We start from the raw sequence: 20,135 nt of genomic DNA, 5'->3' as shown, positions 1-20,135 counted from the left end.
TAGAGGATCTGTTTTTTTTTTTCCTTTCCTAGTAACCATTAATCACGTGAGATTTATTGGCCAATCATTATCAGCCAATTAGCTCTCTGCTTTGTAAGTTACTGTAATAGTATAAAAATGCATGTATATGAAAATGTATTAGTCTTGCCTTACTGTGTTTTTGTGCTGGGACACTGTTGCAACAGTGTAATAAAGATTACCTCTCCTGAGGTGAGCCCTTGTTTGATAAATATCTGGTCTGGACCTCTTTATTTACTGCACCTGAGACGAGCTCACTCACGACAGTAACTTGGCGACTCTGGTGGGACTTGCTTCAGGTCGACCTTTCCGTGCCTCCCTGGCTGGGAACCAACATCTGTGCGCACCTATCTGATTCAGGTCTATAGCTTACCTGTGGGAGGTTTTGTCTTGTTGGCCAGGGAGTCCCGGGGGGCGATAAGGGAGTACGTCCTGAGGAACAGACCACAAACAACGGGCACAATCTACCCCTTGGACCAGTCTGTGAGTGTCTTCTTGTCTTTTGTGTTCATGTACGTGTAATTTATGTTGTGGGTCTTTTACCCTGTTTTTGTTTTATATACTGGATCACTATTAAATTCAGTGGGACATCTGTCTGGCAGTTAAACACCATTAGGGTGCCAGCCCACTATAAAATAAAGTTTCAGGTGGTAGAGATTTTACAGAGGCAGAAATAGTGATCCAAGACATATTGTGACTTGAGACTATAGTGCTAATCTCTCCCGCTAAGCAGGGACGTTGAGGTAGTGTCCGTCCGGTAACTGCAGGGACTTGATTGACTATAGTGCTAATCTCTCCCGCTAGTCAGGGACGTTGAGGAAGTGTCTGTCCGGTAACTGCAGGGACTTGATTAGGGATTAAAGTGAAGTGTGGATTTTGATGGGTTAAAGTGCCCCTGTTTTTGGTCGAATTTTTGTAGACTGGGCACTTTGTCATCAAAATTTACATTCACTTTAAGGAACAGGGATATAATAATGGGATCCCGGTTGTCTAAAGTAGACAAAGACTCTCCCCTTGCTAAAGTATATGCAAATAAGTGAAAACTCAGTACTGCTTGGTTACAAAAAAAAAAATATATATACTTTATACTTTGTGCACAGAGCTCTGAGTTTCCTATACTCTCAGCCTTGATCCTGAATTAAGGTGGCCGAGATTTGGGTCCTTTGAGCTCCCTAAATTAATTGCCCTCCGCAATCTTCTGGTTGATATATGCCCTGACCAGATGGACTACTATTATCTTTTTGAGAATAGTAGGGTTGCAGACATCAAAACCCAAATGAAAATGTGTTTTCTGTATTACTAAAAGTTTCATGTATGTTAACATTGCTTTAGAATAAATGCTGGGAGTGAAATATTTGAGGTATGTGAGTTGATATGAATTTTGTGTACAATCGCTGCAAAAGAAAGCTGGCCTTGATGTTTGATGCAGGCTGGAGCTGTGTGTGTGTATCAGGGATTCTTAGCTAAGAAATTTGATGACGTAATGATTTGCTTGTTATTGCTGTAACTTGGTTTTAAAGTCATATGTATGTTCTTAATTTTGTGCGCCAATAATAGCATTTTTTTTTAGTTTTAAGTGATATTTGTTTTATGTATGGGCTGATAAGGGATTTAATGTGTTTCCATCTGTTTGAGGCATATAAAATATATGCAAGTGAAGTAACTAAGGACTTTGAAAGTGCGATGGTGTGTGTCATTTTTGTCATGCTCTAGTAAATGTGAGAGTTTTTCTTGTATATGATTAATGGGTTAAGTATGTTTGTGGAAAAGATAATAAGGTAAAAAAAACTTGTCTTGTTTGCCATTGGAGTTCTGCTTCTTTGCTGTATTATGGACTGTGTGTCATTAGATGTAAGTATTTGGGTCTGTTTCTTTTGCAATAAATATTTAAGTATACGCAGGTTGTGATGCAGTGGGGAGGTGGAGTTTTGATGGTAAATAAGACAATAAGGTTGAATATGTAATATACATGATAAATGGTCAGCCCTTATGGGGACAGTACACTGTAAAATTGTTTTTATATTAATGTATTTTCAATGACTTGTTATACAAGCTGCATAGTATAAAATGTAGGAGAAATTGCATTTGCAAGTTTATTTGTAAATATGGAGTAGCTGGTTTTGTGTTTTTTAAAACACAGTTATTGCAATGGGTTGAATTTCAGATAATAAGCATATCTCATTGTGTTCGTTATCTTATATTTGCCTGTAAAACTGGAGCTCAGTGCTTAGACAGAGCAATGGAGAATTGTCATTTTATTACTTAAAGGACCAGTTCACTCATGGGAAAGGGGTTCATGAGTAGCAATAACACTGGATTAACAAGAAAAGAAGATAATACATAAAATGTAGTAGTTTGTAAAATATATATATATTTTTTACATTTTTTGTCTTCTTTGCAGTTCAGCTAAATGTCCCTGGAATGCCCTGATAAAAGGGCAGTGCTACAATGCACTATTACCCCGCCCCATGGCCAATCAAAGTGCTTTAGTAAATGATATGCTAAAGACAGTAAACCTCCAATGTGCACACACAATCAGCAGCTAACAAAATAAATTTAAATATCACTCCCCACACTTTACATTTAAAGGGACATTCAGGTTTTATAAAATTTTCATGATTCAGATACAGCATGTAATTTTAAACAACTTTCCAATTTACTTTGATTAAAAATAATGTGCACAGTCTTTTATATTTACATTTTTTTTTTAGTCACCAGCTCCTACTGAGCATGTGCAAGAACTCAGACTATACGTATATGCATTTGTGATTGGCTGATTGCTATCACATAGTACAGGGGGAGTGGAAATATACATAACTTAGAAATGTGTTAGAAAAGAATCTACTACGCATTTGAAATTCAGACTAAATGCTATTGTATTGTCTTGTTATCTTGCATTTGTTGATTATGCAAATCTGCTGTGTTTACTGGTCCTGTCTCTGGGAGCATAATAATTGCATAAGACCTGGATGATTTTCTATATTTTTACCTTAGTTTGTTTTACAATAGTTTGCTTACATAATCACCTTGTGCAGACCTTTCCTTGTATATATATATATATATATATATATAAAATATAAAATCTGTGAGACTAGCAGTGGAAAAAAAAAAAGAGTTACATTTGCTTTCCAGCTGATTGAGGCTTCATGCCGATGTGGATTTGACTTCTGAGTTGAATACATACAGGTCTGTGTAAAAGTCTGTTCTAATACAGGAGTGGAATTGCATGTTGCAAACGTTTTCTTTTTCTCTTCAAATAAGTTGCAAACTGAGAGATATCACTGACCAGAATGTATTCAAGCTCTAAAAAAAAACTGCTCACTGCTCAACACCGAGTCAGGGGGTGGAGCAAGTGCTATGCACAGAAGGCAGGGGGAAAAAAAATATTTAAAGGGGTATAGGCAAACTGATATAAAATCTGAGATTTCAAAAAATATTTACAGAGAAAGAAAATGAGGTTTATTGTATGCTCAGCACCAGTATATTTAACTATGTCAGCAGTTTCAATTCAAAATATTCTTAATTTGGGTAAACTGTCCCTTTAACTATCCTGCACCCCACTGTGAGTGTGGTCTATTATGCTGGCTTGTTTACTTAGGCTGATTGATAGATGAGACGCCAGTATAAAACCTTTACTATAGGTGGGAATACCACAGGCTAAATTAGCTATTTCAAATGCCAAAATAGAGGAATGGAGCTTGTACAGGGACATTCTTTACACATTTATGTGCCACACGCAGTACATCTCTTACTCAATCAGAAAAATACACAAAAAAATTAAACCAACGTCTCACTAGGTATGAGACATTGCTTCTTGTACCTTCTAATATCACTATCATCCACTGTACCTCTCTCAACCCAGCAACTTTGTTACCTCTGCCTGATGATGGTACCCCACACTATGACTGTTTATCTGTATCTCTCTTTTCCTTGAAACCAAGGGATGACCTCTCTGATGTGCCTCTACCTAGCCTGGATTGGACACTGTTCTGTGATGGAAGTTTGAGGATTGTGAATGTTTCTGGTGCAGTCATGACAGATTCTGTTATAGAAGCCGAGCCCCTCCCATCTCACTACAGTGCCCATGCGGCTGAGCTACATGCACTCACACTTGCTTGTCAGCTCTCAAAGGACAGGTCAGTAAACATTTACACTGATAGTAAATATGCTTTAGGGATTGTATATGCCACTGGTCAATTATGGAAATTAAGGGGTTTTTCTGGTACCCAAATTGCCAATGCACCACAAATTTCTGCACTCAAACAAAAACAATCCGAAGATTGGAAGAATGTACACTTGTTTAGCACTCTTTCCCTAATTTGGGGTGGCAATAGTTGGACAATATCTAAATATCCTAGAGGAGGAAGTGCGTACAAATTTTAAAATATAACCTTTATTGGGTAATTTAAAAATCAAAACACAAACACAATACTCATACATACAATTTAGTTAAAAGCACAGGATTTGGTCAGTTGGTTTTATTCCAATAGTAACAAAATATGAAAGGTGGTTGTGACATACATAGGATATGATTCAACTGGAATGGATCTCTGATCAGGAGTATCTATGGAAGTTCAGTTGTGAACTAATACTCTTAAAACTTATGTAATGTTTGTGAAGCTGTTTGTCACTTTCACGTGGACTCTGCTAATATTTTTCTTAGATTCAAGGTTCAATTATGGTTGTAATACTTTTTTTCTCTAGTGTGTGAGCATATAATTGTCTTGCTAATACTAGATATAAGATTGTATCTGCCGTAGCATTAGGATTCAGAGTGGGAGTTTTAATTACTAATGGATTGCACTATATCATATTATATTTTAAACTTTTCAAAGATTATGTGCATCAATTCTTTGTAGGCTCCCAGTTTTCTTCCTGTATCTAATATGTTATTGCATATATCTAGATTGCTAGACACTGCTGATATGATGAATAAGGTGCAGTGTTTACTTTAGATAAATAGTGCTGGCAGTATACAACTGTACTAAGAGTACTAAGCTCGCATCTACTGCTGTCTGGTCTTGTATCTGAAATTACTGCAAAAAATTTGCCTATTGTTTTACCACATTGTTATCTAGGCTATCAAGCGTTAGGGAAATATACCACTTGAAAAGTAACTTAACTAATCCAGAGGATAGTTTCACTATAAGATACTTTTTCTAATCTCTTGACATCTTTGTCTTATGGATTAGACCTTGTAAATTCTGAGGCCACTTTTTATTCAAGTAAATAAATAATGTACTACTTGATTCGCCAAGTGAAGGTTTGATGTATTGCTGAAACTTAGCTCAACTTTGCACTTGTCATTTATTTGACACAATATATTATCCCTTCCTTGTACTGGGTATAAAGGTTGTTGTGGCACAGTATTTAAAGTGATTGTCAATTTTCGTTCTTTTGAACACATATTCCTGTAGGCAATCCTGATATTAACCTAACCGCCACTATACATTTAATAAAAAATTAGTAATATGTAGTTTATTTTTTAGTCGAAATATCGACTATTCACAGTACCTGGTCCTCCCACAGTCTACTTCCTTAGTTTTAGACATATCACGTATACAGCGGTCCCACCCGCTGTTTACGTCTCTTCAATGCGCGCTCCCGTTTTCACTTCCCATTGCGCATGCGTGAAATGCTGTTTCCGCTGTTAATCAACCATAGTATTCATTGAATCAATACATTCAATGAATACTATTGTTGTGAAGAGAAGGGAACGATCTGCTAACCCAGCACCTAATACCGCCAAATAAAAATACAATATTGAAACGGAACTTATTATTTTCATTATGTTTTGCCTGCTAACTAATATTTTTCCCAAAATGTAAACCGACATTGTTCATATGGTTATTAAAAATTGGTGAGAGCAAAAACCATGCGAGTCTCCAAGGCACTGTAAAGTTCTAATGATGCATATTTATTTGAAACCAAAAAAGAAAAAGGTGAATAAAAACAAAGTGAGCATAAAACAAAATGCTGGGCTGTCTTACGCGTTTCAGCTACATACTAGCCTTATTCATAGACACACTCTGCCAAGACAGGCACTGGTCTTAAATAGCCCATGTGACTGTAAGGACAGAGCCCCAGCTGAACATAATAAACAATTAAACATTCCAGGTTAAACTGTGATACAAAGGTGTGAATGGATTCTATACTTAGTTATCATTACACATATTGCATAAAGGGAAGAAGTTGAAAGATTTGAGAATAACAGAGCACCTATTTAAAAATGTAAAACCTTTTTAGACATTAAAAGCATGGGGTGACCAAAACCGCACAACCAAAGGGACATATTGTTTTTAAACTGTAGCAATGATTTACAATGCTTATTTTAAAGTACAAATTAATTTGCCCTTTGATATTGCAGCAAAGGTATCCATGGCTACGATAGCAATAAGGTCTACTAGCTATAGTGAAACATATATAAAGAAACTACACTTGCTGGTATAACTCTAAGAAAAGCTTATATATGCGAAAAATGAATCAAATGTAGCGATATTAATGCAGAGTTAAAAGTCTCTCAAAAGTGTAGTATCAGTGACTCTCTTAAGTTGTCAAACTAATATTTTTATATATAGCCGGAATATGCAGTTGATTATAAGGGAGTAGACTAGTATTTGTCATTTTGATGAAGTCAAACCTAATAATGAGTCTGATTGTGGTAGAGACAAAATAATACAGATGGTTATCAAGTACAAATCAATTCTATCGATTTTTTTGCCAGAAGTTAATTACATCACCTTCGACATTGAAACCTACTGGTCTCCTTGTTCTGAGTTGAAAAATCCAGTATGCCTCCTGGTAAAGGAGCCTACTGGATATGTCACCTCCTCTTTCTGGGTACCTAACTTGCTCGATAATCTGCCATTGAAAGCTATTAATATTTTTGTCATGTTTGAGAATAAAATGACGTGCTAGATCTGAGCATTCAATCCCATTTTCAATATTATTAAGGTGCTCACGAATTCGTGTTCGTGCCTCCCTAGTGGAGCAACCTACATACTGTTTTTTACAGGATGTACAATCTACTAGATAGATGACATTACTGGTACGGCAATTGGTACAGTTCTTTAAGGAGTAAACTCTCTGTGTAATCATAGACTGGAAACTCTTTGCTACACGGGTGCAACTACAGGCTATGCATTTATTAAAATGGCATTTATAGTGCCCCTTAACATGCAACCAGCTACTTGTGCTTGGCTTTTTCTTTAGCATGCTTGGTGATAACATATTCCCTAAAGTGCATCCCCTCCTGGCTACAAAATTACACCCAGATTGCACATAATCATTAAGGCTATCCTCTGCCGTAAGTATAGATAGATGTTTAGTAATGATAGAACAAATTTCCCCATATTGGGGGCTATAAGTAGTTGTAAAGAGAGGTTTTGATTTATCAAAAACATTACTCCTGGCAGAGTTATATCGTGTTGACAACATTGTTGACCTGTCAATACGCCTTACCTCTAAAAGGGCCCTATTGACTACTTTTTTATGGTATCCCCTTTCTAGGAGTTGAGTGGTCAAAATTTTGCTGTTAGTTTCAAAATCACTTTCGTTTGTACAATTGCGCTTCAGACGTATGAACTGACCCTTTGCTATCCCAAAACCAGTATGTCTGGGATGATTACTATTGGCATGGAGAATTTTATTACATGAAATAGGTTTGCGATAAAGATTGGTTACTACCTGGCCCTTTTCAAAGTCGCCTATTAGTGTTAGGTCTAGATAAGAGGTCTGCTTAGTATCGGATTCGAAAGTAAATTCCAATCCTACCTCATTCTGGTTAATGAAGGACACAAATTGTGATTTCTGTTCCTCAGTGCCAGTCCAGATGATCAACAGATCATCAATATATCTTTTATAGGTGCTGATGTAATCACGATATGGGTTTTACTCTCCATAGACGTGGGACCGCTCCCACCAAGCCATAAAAATGTTTGCATATGACGGTGCAAATTTGGCACCCATGGCGGTCCCACGTCTCTGGAGAAAATACTCATTCTCAAATTTGAAATAATTATGATGTAAAAGAAAATCTAATGCTTTAATTATAAATTCTTTGAGGGTATCATCATAACCACTTAGTTGATCTAAAAGAGATCTTACTGCCACAAGTCCTAGGTCATGTGGGATGGCTGAGTATAAACCAACCACGTCAATTGTCAGCCAAGAACAATCCCCATTCCAAGCCACCTGTTCAAGACATTTAAGAAGATGCTTGGTGTCACGTAAATATGAGGGGATCTGTAGGACAATGGGCTGGAGGAGGGAGTCAATCCAGCTCGATAACTGTTCAAATAAAGATCCAATTCACAAGACTATAGGTCTCCCTTTCACCACCTCCAGGGATTTATGCACCTTAGGGAGGTGGTGAAATATGGGTACAACTGGATTGGAAACATATAAAAAGTTCAACGTGTCCTGGTCTATGACTCCATCCTCCAGGCCATCATCCAAGAGACTCCATAGCTTAGCTTTAAACAATTCTGTGGGATCAGAAGATAAGACTCGATAGACATCCTTATCATATAATTGCCTATGTGCCTCCTCTATATAATATAGTCTATCCAAAACAACTATACTGCCTCCCTTATCTGAGTCTTTGATGGTGATATCTTGTCTAGATTTTAATTTGTCCAAAGCTTCTTTTTGTATTGGAGTTAGATTGGGGTAAGTGTGTTTTGGATTGTTATGGAGTGCAATCAAATCTTGTTCCACCCTTTTGTGAAAGGCTTCTAAAAAAGGTCCCCTTTCACGAGTGGGGTAGAACACTGATTTCGGTTTATAGCCGATATGTGATGATTTTAAAGTCTGTGAGTCTGTGTATGTCTCAGCACTTAGATCCTGCAGACTAAGTACATCACATACTTCATGAAAATCTACTATATCAAAAATGTGTTCCTGAGTGGACTGTAGTGATGTGTCTGAGGGGGGTACAGAAGCGTTATCTGGTTGTTTGTCCCAAAAAAACTTTTTCAATGTTAGACTTCTGATTAGTCTATTAACATCGACAATAGTGTCGAAAAGATTAAACTTTTTGGTGGGAACATAACCTAAACCCAGACTAAGTACCTCTATTTCTCCATCAGTCAATCTAGTGGAAGATAAGTTGATGATTTTCAAAGGGTATATTTGTTCCATCTTCCCCTCGCCTTGTGGCGTCCCCTTCCTCCTCTTGCCCCTCTTCCTCTTACCCCTCCTCCTTCGGTGCCTCTGATGGCACTTTGAAAAACCTGTGTGTCAGCTAAATTAACAGTGGGTACTGAGGTGGCAGTGGGTCTGGGATCCGCTGCATTGTCACTAAGAAACTCCATATTTCTCTGATTGTTAATTGGAATCATTGGGGTTGCATTACCCTTCTTATGGGCGTTTCTTGTGACAATGGGATCTGGTCTTGCATTTTTAATAATTGGACGTAATACTTGAATTTCATCATCTGAGGGACCACTCGAGTCAAATCTGCTTTCATTGCCTGAGCGGTCGTCCTCAGACGTATCATTATCAGAAAAGGTGACTTTCTTATCAGACCTCTCTTTACTGGTAGAATGTATGGATCTAGAGGTGGACCTAGACCTTCTTTGTCTAATGTTTGAAAGTTGTGAGCGTAGATGCCAATTATATACCCTATTGTTAGTGTGATCTGCATAATCTCTGTTATACTTTCTAAGTTTGAAGTTGTCTAAATCAGTTCTAAACTTTTTGATGGTTTCTTGTAGTATTTGATCAAACTGTGAGTATTTAGGGTGATTTATAAAGATATTAAGATCCTTTTGGATATTTACTAAATCCTCCCTAATCTTTTTTAGCTGTGACTCTTTGTATGTTATAATTAAACCCATCAATCTGTTTGAACATTCACTCAATATAATATTCCAGTCCTTGATGAAATCTTGGTCATCGACATGAAAAGAGGGGTATTTATTAAGTCTCAGTCCCCTTGGTATGAGATTCATTTGCAGATATTTCTCTAGGGCACGCTTATCCCACCAGATCCTATATTCCTGTGAGAGAGTCTTTTCCAATAGTTGAAAAATGTCACTTATAGATAAAGATTCAGTTTGTTTGGTAAAAGTATCGTCCAAAGATAGTCTTTCCATATCCATGTCTGTTAAAGATCTCAGTGAGAATAAATCTGCGGTTTCCATGATATGCAAATAACAATGGACACTTTGTGATTAAATACAATTGATATAAAAAAATGACAATAGTAAAGGTCCAATAGCAGGTGTTACTGTAATTGGTATAAACAGTAATATTGTCACCGGGCTCACGGAAGAAAAAAAGTCAATACGTGTATTCAGAGAGAAAATTCTTCCTAGTGCAGCTCAAGGTGTTAAAAGTACATGGGGAGGGAAATAAATCCTGTCCAGGCTGTATAAGCAGTATGTAGTAGGGAATCCTATTGGTGCAGGAGACGATTCACGTCACGGACCGGAAGCACCCGACAACGCTCAGCCACAGCGTGCAAACCTAACAGCACTACGGAGGCTATAGAACGGTACACACATACGGATGACAAGTGGAGCACCGGATAAAGACCTCCACGAGTGAGGAATCAGAGGTGCAGTGAGGAATCAGAGGCGGGGGATTTTCTGAGGCTCCCGGAGACAAGCTCAAATAGCAAGCGTGGTGAGTCATACACCACCCCGGTGTTTAAGCCGTATCTCTGTTATATGCATATCCACCTGCCTATACCTCATATTCTACTTCACCCATTATACCGTATCCTTTTGTATTGTTTGCACGTCTAATTCAGCTTATACAGCCTGGACAGGATTTATTTCCCTCCCCATGTACTTTTAACACCTTGAGCTGCACTAGGAAGAATTTTCTCTCTGAATATTAAAAATTGGTGACAAGAATAATAATTAAAATTTATTATTTGAATTCAAACAGTATTGATTTTAAAAATAAGCTGTAATTAGAGAATACGGAGCCCTGTTACTGATGTAACTGATTTCAGTAATTCAGAAATGACAGGGCTCCGTAAAGTAAAACAACTGCGCATGCGCGAAATGTGCACGAGCGTTAAAGGAAATCGTTGGTGAACATGATAACAACGCAGGCGCAGAAAGGAGTAGTGACGTCAGCGTAAGCGGGTGGGTCCCCCTGTGGTTAGAACCTTGATTGGTAATTAAGACGTCAATCAGACTGACACTAAGTAGGCGCGCGTACCGGGTGGAGGATCAAAATAACGGGAGCCAACGAACAAAATTAAAAAACAAGGTATATAACAAAAACATTGTAAATTGATGAATGAAACTGGTATTTATTTTTAATAGACGTTAAGGGTAACGTTAGTGAGGATGCGCACTTTACATTCACTTTAAGCAGAGTTCTTGTATTACATTATAATTGTATCAGTCTGTATTGGTAACATTTCAAATAAACTATTCGTGATTAAATAAAGAAAAGCGCTAACTGAATGGCTCTTATATTTCACTGCTGCATGTAGATATTTTGTATTGCTAGTAAATTATTATAGCTAGTCAGTGGTTAAAGAGACTGTTCAGAATGTTCGGCCACGCCGTACCCTTTGAGAAAGCCACGTTAGTGGCGAAACATGTCAGGGAATCGTTTGCCGTGAATGCCTTCTAGCATTTTTTAACAAGCAGGAACCTTGGTCCTGAATATTTCTAACAAAAGTAGTTGTAGAATAACAATAATCTAACTGATCTCTGAGTTGGGATTTATCTAGCGATAGTAATACTTTACCGCCACCAGCAGTAAAGTTCTATTACAAAGCTAATAATATGGGGTTTGGAAACGAGTATATAATACTCCAAATACCCAACTAAATACTATCCTTTATAAAGACCTAAAACTGCTGGTTTCAGATGGTTAATACGGAACAACCTATGCAAGTTTAATATATAAACTCTACTTATATCAGTTTATTCACGTTACTGTTATAACAGCCATGTGTGAATAAGACACATCAAACACAGAGTTTAATTTAAGGTTGTCAAAACGAATATCGAAAATATTACTTTATCTATCCTATGTGAACACACATTTCTAATATTTATTTCATCTAACTAATTGGTCATAAAAAGCCATCAGTAATGTTAAAAGCTAAAAAGTAGCAGTGATATTTTATCTATCTCTTGTGAACATACATTCTGAACAGTCTCTTTAACCACTGACTAGCTATAATAATTTACTAGCAATACAAAATATCTACATGCAGCAGTGAAATATAAGAGCCATTCAGTTAGCGCTTTTCTTTATTTAATCATGAATAGTTTATTTGAAATGTTACCAATACAGACTGATACAATTATAATGTAATACAAGAACTCTGCTTAAATACTGTGCCACAACAACCTTTATACCCAGTACAAGGAAGGGATAATATATTGTGTCAAATAAATGACAAGTGCAAAGTTGAGCTGACCTTCACTTGGCGAATCAAGTAGTACATTATTTATTTACTTGAATAAAAAGCGGCCTCAGAATTTACAAGGTCTAATCCATAAAACAAAGATGTCAAGAGATTAGAAAAAGTATCTTATAGTGAAACTATCCTCTGGATTAGTTAAGTTACTTTTCAAGTGGTATATTTCCCTAACGCTTGATAGCCTAGATAACAATGTGGTAAAACAATAGGCAAATTTTTTGCAGTAATTTCAGATACAAGACCAGACAGCAGTAGATGCGAGCTTAGTACTCTTAGTACAGTTGTATACTGCCAGCACTACTTATCTAAAGTAAACACTGCACCTTATTCATCATATCAGCAGTGTCTAGCAATCTAGATATATGCAATAACATATTAGATACAGGAAGAAAACTGGGAGCCTACAAAGAATTGATGCACATAATCTTTGAAAAGTTTAAAATATAATATGATATAGTGCAATCCATTAGTAATTAAAACTCCCACTCTGAATCCTAATGCTACGGCAGATACAATCTTATATCTAGTATTAGCAAGACAATTATATGCTCACATACTAGAGAAAAAAAGTATTACAACCATAATTGAACCTTGAATCTAAGAAAAATATTAGCAGAGTCCACGTGAAAGTGACAAACAGCTTCACAAACATTACATAAGTTTTAAGAGTATTAGTTCACAACTGAACTTCCATAGATACTCCTGATCAGAGATCCATTCCAGTTGAATCATATCCTATGTATGTCACAACCACCTTTCATATTTTGTTACTATTGAAATAAAACCAACTGACCAAATCCTGTGCTTTTAACTAAATTGTATGTATGAGTATTGTGTTTGTGTTTTGATTTTTAAATTACCCAATAAAGGTTATATTTTAAAATTTGTACGCACTTCCTCCTCTAGGATATCTAGATATTGTCCAACTATTGCCACCCCAAATTAGGGAAAGAGTGCTAAACAAGTGTACATTCTTCCAATCTTCGGATTGTTTTTGTTTGTATGTTTAAACCAGTACACAGCACCTCAGCCACCTTGTAATATATAGAATCTGGGCCAGAAATACATATTTGTGGATACAATACTTTATTTATAAACCCAGTGATTAACAAGCTACCCTAATTTTCAAATCCCAGCAGTGCCATTAGTAATTTGTTTTTCTTTGTTAAATTTCTGCACTCCTTGACTCAATCCATTTACCCACTTCCATCTCTGTCATGCATTGCAAAGCACACACCCACTCACAGGAACCCATTTCACTTGGTAATAGTTATGCTGATCAAATTGCTTAGCATGCAGCTTCTCTGCCATTTATACTACATTGTCTTCTCTTTACACTTCTCTTCCTGAACAAACTGTTCACCTCTGGACTGTTTTTGGTCTTACCTATGACTCTTTTGGTATCTGGTTCACTCCAGATGGATGCCCTGCTCTACCTCAACCGCACCTCTCTCATATGCTATCCTTTCTGCATAACCAAACACACTGAGGTACCGCACAACTTGCTGAAACCCTTAGCAGACAGTGGTTTGCCCCCCCCCCCCCCCCCATCAAGCTGCAAAATGGGCTGTATTGAATTGTGAGACGTGCTCAATTCAATCCAAGGGGGGAACCTAAAGGCCCACCAGGCGGACGCCCATGGGCATTTCAAACTTTTGAATGTTTACAAATTGACTTTTCTGACATACCTCCCTGTAGGGGTTTCAAACATTTACTTGTGATAGTGGACCAACTTACTGGATGGGTCGAGGCCTTTCCTACAAGAACTGTGAAAGTCCAAGAAGTTGCCAAGTGAATGCTAAAAGAACTCATACCCAGGTTTGGCCTCCCAGAGTAATTGAATCTAACAGAGGAACACATTTCACAAGTAATATTATTCAGCAACTGACATTAGCCTTAGGCTTTACTTGGCATCTCCATACCCCTTGGCATCCAGAAAAGCTCAGGCCAAGTGGAAAGAAAGAACCAGACCCTAAAACATACTATTGCTAAAATTTGTTCTCAAGCAAGCCTTAAATTGGTAGATGCTTTGCCCCTAGCACTGTTTGGGACTCGCACATTTCATAGGGGGACCATCAAGCTCTCACCATATGAACTATTGTTTGGTAGGCCACCTCCTTTGTATAGTGCCAACACTTTACACCTGCCTGACCTTGCAGTAGGTGATGTATAATTAACTGCCTATCTTTTGCAACTGCAAAAGCAATTACATTCTCTCCACAGACATGTCTCTCTCTCTCAGCCCTTACCATTGGATGTTACTGCACACCCCTTCCAGTCAGGTGACTCCATTTTGGTCAAGACTTATCAAAAGAAGCCACTGCAGCCTCTCTGGAAAGGTCCCTTCCTGGTTTTGTTGACTACTCCAACAGCTATCAAAGTTGCCAAGGTCGACTCTTGGATCCACTACTCCAGGTGTAAAAGATACAGCCCAGACAAAGAAGCAGCCTGCAACAAGCCAAAGAAAGAAGAAGCTGGGGCAACCAAGGCCTCGGAAGAAGGGGTAACCAAGACCCCTGACGACGATTGGTTAATTCAGACCCTTCCGGGTTTGAAACCAGAAATAGTGAAATCTCACTAGCTGAATGAGTGAAACTGAAAGATCTGTCTTTCTAACTCTTATTTTCATTGTCTCACTCCTCTGTTGATATCTTGAGTAACACCCATCAATATGTCTCCTTTGTTTTGTGTCACACTTTTGACCATGCTCTCTTACTCTATTTCCCAATATGTGTCTTCTGGTCAGTGTGTTTGTCCTAACCCCTTTACTAAATACTCTTGTTCTGGTAACCTTGTATCTGTGGCAGTTTTTCCTCCTACTACTAGCTGCCCTCAACAAGTAATTATACTCAAAGTTCGTATTTAAAGGTCCTAAGGGGTTTGTTATCCAGTCTATTTGCATAGCCCCACTAGTGAATGTAGTTTGAAAATTATGAAGTGGGTAGCTGAGACGTTCCCATATAACTACCTTTGCCACAACCCCTATTTACCCCCATGATTCTTTCCCCCATAATGATAATTTACCTAATGCCCAATTGTCCACAGAGAACTATTCTTTAGGTGAATGGGGACTAAACTCACACGTTGTCCTACTCCAAACTATAGCCAATCGCACAGAGGGCAATTGATATATTTGTGCTCGCATTCCCACTCATCATAAGGGGGGCATTCCTCTTATGGGTATTAATGTTGATTTGTTTACCTTTGATTTGTCTACTTTTATTCCTCCAGGTACACCATTGTTCAACCTATCAGGTAATTTTATCTCTTTGGGAGGCACCTCATATGGTACTATCTGCAGGGAAATTGGCCAAGGTACGGTGCGGTTGGGTGCCTCCCTATGTGAGTATGTAATCTCCAGTAATGGCACTCATTTCCGGCTGGTAAATTCCTCTGGTATGATCCTAACTGCGAATCATAATCTCACTGCACTTTTTTGTTTCCTCCAGGGCCCCAATTGTACTTTTGTTTCCCCATCCCTTGTACAATCTTTCCTCAGCAGACCACCCCCTGGGTTGTATTGGATATGTGGACAGACAGCGGTGTCAGTCCTCCCTCGGATGGCTGGGGTTACCACACCCAGGAAGCAGATGGCTGTATAGTTATACAGCCATCTGCTTCCTGGGTGTGGTAACCCCAGCCATCCGTGTTGTCCCCACGCTGCCCTTGGGCCCAATTCGCAATAAACATGAATCTGGAAGCTCGCTGCCCCCCCTTGTCCAACAGTATGCTGGAGATTCAACTGGTCGAGCTATCCTCCCGGCCGTTGGTGTCTACCTGAATCATCAGGACATCATCATGTTATCTGTGATACTACAGACCTTCATGAATGAGAGTGCAGGAGTTGTTCAGAGTGTGGCCCAAGAGTTGAAGCAGCTTAGACAACTAGCATTGCAGAATAGGATGGCCCTTGATTACCTCCTGGCATCCCAAGGAGGGGAGGGGGGTGTAGTCTTGTGAGCAAAGAATGTTGTACCTATGTTACTGATCAATCACTTAATTTGAGTCACCATCTCACAGTTATTAGGTCCCTATCCCAGGATGTCCAAGATGTGATTGATGACAAATTTGGCCTTGGAGGTATTTTTAACCATCTCTTTGATTGGCTACCTAATTTGGGATGGTTACACTCCCTTTTTCTGTATGGCATTGTTATTATAGTATGCCTTATACTGATGTGTTGCTGTATAGAATGTGTACCTGGTCTAATCTCTACATGCAAGAGTGTTTTCTCTGTGTCCCATTCTTCTCCCAAATACTTGTTTCCCTCTATCCATTTTGAATCTCCCCACCATGTTGAGATCTCTCTTGACCCTGATTTCTTCTGAGTTCACCTACTTCTCTCCTACTCTATGTCTCTTTTGACCTCTCGATCTTACAATGTTATTGCTTACCCACCAGCTGTGCCCTAAAATTCCCTGTCTTATCCCTATGCAGGATGCACTACGTCCCTAGGATTGTCTAGAACTTTCCTACATTGGGAAACTGGCCACGGAGAGACCATGGACCATCATCTACCTTGATGGCCACCCCGGTCGTAGCCTGTATACCCATAACCCACTCCTTTTTCCCTCCCTGGTGGTTTCTATTTCTTCATTGTCTTTCTGTATTGTTTTATTTTGCTTTCATATTGCATTACCTTATACTTACACTCTCTATATTTCCTTCACAGGTGCAGAATTCCTTCACCTCCCAAACATGCCATGATACTGCCTGACAACCCACTATTCGCCATCAACTCTGCAAGAATGATGGGGATTGTTAATTGTTGTTAATAAATCTGGGAGGGGATGTTTCTGCACTATGTCATGCCACACACATATGTCATGCCACACACACATATACAGCATAGGAATGTTTAGGTAGTTGTCTACTCCACCCGATGGCGACTAGCGTCCGGTAATAGCGGAATTGCCTACTACCTAATAACTTCACTCCTACCTTGTTTTTGCTTACCCTCTTGTAGTCCTGTGAACCATCTTGGACGCGAGCACCCATGTACTAATAGCATTGTGATTGTCAAACCGCCATGAGTCGCATTTACTTTTTGTGATCGCAGCACTTTGACGTTTGCGATCAAAGGGGGGAATGTTATGAGCTGCTTATTATATTTTCATTATTTTATATGTTTAACCAAACTTTTCCTTTTCTTTTACTGAACTCTTCTCTGAAACTGCAGATATATTACTTCTGTATTTTCCAATAAGTGATGTATCTTTAACAACTTACTTTTAGCCTAATAAGTATGTATCAGTACATCTTAAGGTTATGGCTTCTCCCATATATTGTTTTCTAAATATCTGAAACTCAAGGTAAAATCCAAGGCTTCTCTGTACAGTATCAACTTCTCAATTCAATTAGCCAACTAGCCTCTGGTCACATTCCAAGAAAACATATCTCCCAAATTTTAACATAGAGGATCTGTTTTTTTTTCTTCCTAGTAACTACTAATCACGTGAGATATATTGGCCAATCATTATCAGCCAATTAGCTCTCTGCTTTGTAAGTTACTGTAATAGTATAAAAATGCATGTATATAAAAATGTGTTAGTCTTGCGTTACTGTGTTTTTGTGCTGGGACACTGTTGCAACAGTGTAATAAAGATTACCTCTCCTGAGGTGAGCCCTTGTTTGATAAATATCTGGTCTGGACCTCTTTATTACTGCACCTGAAACGAGCTCACTCACGACAATATGTTGTTTTTACAAATTAATATTAAGAATGTAATTTATATTACATCAGTCTCGTGATTTTTTTTAAAGCCATTAAAGCCATTACCTGATGCCCCCTGCGCTCCTCCTCACTCCCTACCTGCTGCATTACCTGATGCCCCCTGCGCTTTGTCATTGGTACGGTACTTATTTTTTAATAAAACAGGGAGGGGAGCACTGCAGCATTATTTCTGAGTGGCAAGTTTCAGAATTTGTATGGGCTGGGTTGGAGGGGGCGTGGCTGGGTTGGAGGGGCGTGGTTTGGCTGGAGGGGGCGTGGCTGGGCCGGTCTATACAAATTTCCAGGGCCGGTCTGATTCCCCAGTCCGGACCTGGCAGTGGAAATTTTGTAGAGCCCATACAGTAGATAAGAGGGCTTTTTCGCAATCATTACATTTTATTTACACTGGGGATAAAGTTTTGCTCGCATAAGCAATGACTTTACTTAAATTATCATGCTTTTGGTATAAAATAGCACTCATGCTTACATCTGTGTAACCTGTCTCTAGGTAGAAAGGTTTACCGCCCTCAGGGTCCTTCACTTTTCACTTAGGATAGACTTTCTGTGAGTGCTTCATTACTGTCAATTTTTTTCTTTGTGCTGTTTGTAACTTATGAGACAGTGAGCACCCCCCCATTACTAATTGAAATCATTGATAGTACAGCAGTAGCTGACAACCTATCCTATAGGTTCTACTTATGTTTATGGAGTTTAATAAGATACTACTACGTTTCCCACATTACTTTTTCATGATTATAAGCTAAGTAAGTTGCTTGAGTGAGTTTTCTCTTTAGCTCTCTTATGGCTGGTTCCTCCAGGAAATCATCTTCTAATAATTCTTCCCCATGATCCTTAGCAGTACAGTCATAGAGCTCAGCAAGCCCCTGTGCAACTGGATTCTTTTTATTTTGCTTATAGCAAATTTCTAAAGGCCAGCCTTGTAAGGAAATAGTCCAAGCTGTTATGCAGCTATTGGACAGGTTTCCATCTCTTATTTTCTCACTTTGCAAATATAGCAAAGGCTGGTGGGCCGTTTCTACAACAAATTTTCTCGCCCTGTATGTAGCGGTGGAAATTTTGTAGAGCCCATACAGTAGATAAGAGGGCTTTTTCGCAATCATTAAATTTTATTTACACTGGGGATAAAGTTTTGCTCGCATAAGCAATGACTTTACTTAAATTATCATGCTTTTGGTATAAAACATCACTCATGCTTACATCTGTGTAACCTGTCTCTAGGTAGAAAGGTTTACCGCCTTCAGGGTCCTTCACTTTTCAGTTAGGATAGACTTTCTGTGAGTGCTCCATTACTGTCAATTTTTTTCTTTGTGCTGTTTGTAACTTATGAGACAGTGAGCACCCCCCATTACTAATTAAAATCATTGATATTACAGCAGTAGCTGACACCCTATCCTATAGGTTCTACTTATGTTTATGGGGTTTAATAAGATACTACTACTTCCCACATTACTTTTTCATGATTATAAGCTAAGTAAGTTGCTTGAGTGAGTTTTCTCTTCAGCTCTCTTATGGCTGTCTCTTAAGCCTCACTCCAGTGTCATTTCACATCCTTCTTTAGAAGATGTAGCAGTGGTTTAGCTAATTCTGCATAATTATCAATACATTTGTGAGATTAATTTGTAATACCCAGAAATGATCTTAATTTCTTTCAGTTAGTTGGGTTCTTAAAATTTATTATAGCTTCCACCTTTTTCTTCTGAGGATTTAACCCTTCAGAAGTAACTTCATGTCCCAAGAAGATTACACAAGTGTGGCACCATTGAGCTTTTTGTAGGAATAATTTGACACCTGCCCTTTTATGTTGGCTGAGGACGTGTTTAAGTTCTGTGATGTGTTTTTCAAAGTTGTCCTTTTGATTAACACATCATCAACATAAGATAAGGTCCCCCTTTCCAATGCTTCAGGCATGGATACAGCAAATTCATGTCCTGAATTTATGTATCCAAACGAAAGTCGGGTGAATGCATATTGAACCTTTAAGAA

The sequence above is a fragment of the Bombina bombina genome, chromosome 7 (assembly GCF_027579735.1).
Source record: "Bombina bombina isolate aBomBom1 chromosome 7, aBomBom1.pri, whole genome shotgun sequence".
Classification (NCBI taxonomy): domain Eukaryota; kingdom Metazoa; phylum Chordata; class Amphibia; order Anura; family Bombinatoridae; genus Bombina; species Bombina bombina.
The sequence above is the reverse complement of the archived record's forward strand: the minus strand, read 5'-3'. Positions refer to the sequence as shown.